Here is a 4,105-nt window from a genome sequence, read left to right on the forward strand (position 1 = left end):
TCTGGGAATTAGTTAGTGATTGCATACTTGAGCAGAAGAAAGTACATCGGGGGGATTAATGTATTAACTGCATCCTACATACTACATCAGATTGCTGAAATCCTTTTAATCCATTCAAATGCGTGTTTGAGTATAGCACAGTGCTGAAATAAAGCTTAAAAAAATAAAGAAAAAAAGGGTATTTGAGTCTGCATTTTTTCTTCAGAACATTGAGCTCTTCAAGCATGTGGACAATTAACATGAACCAGCAGAGCTGGAGCTGGTTGGAGGTTTTCCATCCCAATGTACCATCTGCAAGAACGGTTGCATAAATGCAACCCACATTGTTCCAGCAAGAGCTTATGACAGAGAGAAAAAAATAAAGGTTCATCTCCATAACCTAGTCAACTATACACAAATACAGGCAAAATGTAACCTTGATATGTCATGAAGAAAATCCTTATGGATTCATTCACCATAAATTCAGAAAAGTGCAAAATGTTTTCACTGCTTCCAAGGGATTTCTTAATGCTGGTGGAAGGATACAGGGCTGCACTGCCATCCCAGAGCCAGGGAAGTTCATTGTTCCCCAAAACTTCACTCTTTAGGCAGGAACCAGAGCAGTTCTGAACACGGAAATTGTAATTATGGCAGTCAGGGTATAAACAGTATCCCTGCAGGCCCTTTGGTCTGCTTTTCATTCCTAATGCAATTGTTTCCTTCATAAAAGCTTTTTGCACTTTTTTCAAAGGAAAATCTGACTTAATGTTCAACATCAGCTGCTGAAAAATTCCCTTCCATTTGAGAAATGACTTTCCTGGCCTTTCTCCTGTAAACAACTTTTGCATCCCAGTCACGGTCCCACTGAGGGCTCCGGTGCTCCCAGTCTATGGCCACTAATCCATGGAAGTCCTTAGCTGGGGTGGAATAGTTAAAGTCACAGCTGCCTTTCTCCAGATGAGTTTGCAAACTGCAGTTCTGTGATCAGCTGCCACTAACAGGGATTTCCTGTGATGTGTACCGAGGATAATAGCCAACCTTATTAAAATAAAATATGGTCACGTTCTGCCCTCTTGCTTTAGCTAATGGGCTCCCAGTTATACGGAACATTTTCAGGTTCAGCACTACGCTGTACCTCAGGGAGCACAGGTCTCGGTGCGTTCCAGGCAGCTATAAAACATTTCCTCTCCAAAACTGGTGGTCAGACTGGTTTCACGGCAGGAGAAGCCTGGATGAGTGATATGCACAGTTGGGTCAGGGGCTGAAATGTGAATGATGAATAATAGTATCCCATTTTCAGGCACTATTTTCAAGACTTAAGGGACAACATGACACGGATCTTCCAGTTTGTCTGTAAAACGTAATAGAAAAGGCATTAATAATTATTCCATATACATCTATATGAACTTGCATCAGCCATATCTAAGGTATCTGCCATGCTAACACTGAAGAAACAAAGCGGGTGCAAGCTAAACCAAAAAAGGGGTAGATTTTCAGAGTAGTACCTCAGTGTAGGTCTGTGTATCAGCCCACAGTAGCTTGTCTCATCAGTCCAGGTCTTACTGAAATCACTGAGGAGGCTGCCATCACTGCAGTGGGCCCCAGGGTGCCTTAATGGCTGTGGCTGCTGTAGATTAAAAGGTTGATAAAGAAGCAGTTTCCTTATTCTTCAAGCTCTCTTAGTAATAATAAAAGCAACTATAAAATCAAACCTTAGCTTTTATCACCGTCTTCATAGTTTGTGAACATCCCTGACCTGCCTAGTACGGTGCCAGCCAGAGATACTCCAAATAGCTCTAAACAAGCACACATATTTCACTCCCATAGTGCAGTACCATAAAGGGATACAAGTTCAGACCCCTGACAAAAATAAAGCAGATCCATGAAAGCCTGCTCTGAGCTATTTATTAGCCTGGCTGCACTCTCACGTTGAGCTAGCACCTTCCAGACCAGCTCTGGTAGCCCTGCACAGCACCTCATTGTGCACTGTGGACTTTGATGCCAAAGCCTGTGACCACTGCTATGAGCAGAATCATTAGTCACAAGGTCCCTGCTGATTATGTGTCAGTTAAGCAGAAAAGAAACCAGGCAAAGAGCAAAAATATATATATTTATATGTAGGAAGGAGGGAGGGAAAGAGTGAGAAAGAGAGAGAGAGATGACCATGAAGATGGTCATCAACCTGCCCACCACAAAAAAATCAGCTTCTGACCAGTGGCATGCCTGAACTTGGTTGAATCAGTGAGCCTGAGTTTTATACACAAGGGCATAGAAACCACTAAGAGCTCAAAGCATTTGTTATATCTGTACAATAACAGATTGGTAAACAGTAATAGAGTCTTCAGCTGTGTTCTCCTTTGCTCACATAGTAAGTGACCTCTTATAAAGACATTCCCACATACAACGAGGGTGTGTGCCTGTCTGTGAGGATAGCACTGCCACAGCTTCCTCTGCTTTGCTCTCACCAGTACAGAAATCACCCACCTGGTCTTATGCACCCTCCAACCTCAGGCTTCCCCTGCCTTCAAAACCGTGGGGATATCCCATGTAGCCATATAACCAACTCTGAGGGACGATCATGGATTTGTATTTGAGTCCTACTTGTTGCTCTTCTTCCTCAGTCCTTGCTTACCTGTTCATTTCTCCTGGGACCGTGACACACTGGAGGTGAGAACCATGGGTTTTATGTGGGCAGCCAGACTGCTACATATACTAAGGGGAATTGCAAGTGTATTCCTACCAGGCATCTGTGTTATCCTTCCTTTATCTCAAACCACAAAAGCAATCAGATATATCCATCCACCTGGGATAGCTTTATGGGCCTTCTCACACTCCTATTTATTTGCTGTTTCAGGGTAGGACTAAAAAGACTATCTCAGGTACCCGGAAAAAAAAAAAAAAAAGAAAAAAAGAAAAAAAAAAAAGCACATTAACATCCAAACAGCCAACCTAGGTATTTTTAATAGATGCTTTTCGGAGATAGACATTGACTGTGACATCAGAGAGATCAGAAATGTCCTAGCTGCTCCTTTTCCTTCTGCTGACCATGCAGGCAGTCCCCAGGACACGGCAGTGCAGTGTAGACACTGCAGAACTCAACATTTCACGAGAGAAGCCTCACCTCTGGAGACTTGCAGTGCATTTAGTGCAGAGGAGGCCCGGGTTTTCGAAACCACTATCCATATATCCACAAGTAGCATGGTGGCATTAATGGGCCTTTTTGAATATAGCTTTAATGAAAATTAGCCGAATTTGCTGAGTATCTTCTCTGAAAGCATATACCATACCAAGAACTCAAAGCGTGCCCTGTGTGCTCCCCTCTGCCAGCAGAGACCTCCCCGTGCCGGAGCATCGTCGCTGAGCCGTGCTTCTGCAGTTCTCAGAGAATCGGAGCTGTAAAAAATCCTGCCAGAGGGCAGCACATCCCTACAATTAATTTTGTCTTGAATTGCAGCACGCGCTTTTAAATTGCAGTGTGTTAAGTTGCCCCTTTGAGATCTGTGCCACTGTCCTGGCCCCCTGCTCCCGCATCTGTCACAGGCTGGATCGGGGAGGTGCTAACAGCAGGGCTGGGCACATCCCTGGGGCGATTTGCCCCAGGATTCAGGGAGGGCTTCCTACACAGGGCCTGTCTGCATTGATTTTCACATGCAAAGGCACAGCAAGCAGTAGAAAAAAAATGCCATGGGGGACTCGCACGGAAAGATATTTCTGGCTGCTCTATTGTTAAAGAGGAAACATTTACCACTTTATATTCCTGTGTGAGGGCAAATTGCTGAGTTCTGACTTCATTCCACTCGATGCGTTGAGCCATCACACAAGCACACACATGCTCCAGCTGGGAGCACTCTGAAGTCACTTGTTTGCAGCTTGCCAAAAGGAATTCCTGTGCCCAGGCTCTGCTCAGGATTTTTTCCTTTAGCCAGGTTTTTCAAATCTGCTTTTAGTAGTCCAGGATGACAGCACACGCTAAAATGTTCTACTCCTGATTTTGCTAAGTATGTCTTTCATATGTATCTGTCAAAAGAGACAAAAAAACAGGATGAGCATATCCTGTTATACCCCTTCTGCTAATTACATTTTTCTGTAAACCAAGTCAGTACAGAGGCAGTCCATGCTGTTGTCC

At 44.0% G+C, this 4,105-nt stretch overlaps 1 pseudogene across 1 annotated transcript; it reads right to left on the minus strand.

Annotated features, from left to right (window-relative positions):
• Positions 1–218: 218 nt before the first annotated feature.
• Positions 219–1,180, minus strand: LOC308188270 (hyaluronidase-4-like; annotated as a pseudogene). Its single transcript has one exon. The product of its transcript is annotated as a hyaluronidase-4-like (transcript).
• Between the last annotated feature and the right edge of the window lie 2,925 nt (positions 1,181–4,105).

This window comes from Anser brachyrhynchus, assembly GCF_964034855.1.
Source record: "Anser brachyrhynchus genome assembly, chromosome: 1".
Taxonomy (NCBI): domain Eukaryota; kingdom Metazoa; phylum Chordata; class Aves; order Anseriformes; family Anatidae; genus Anser; species Anser brachyrhynchus.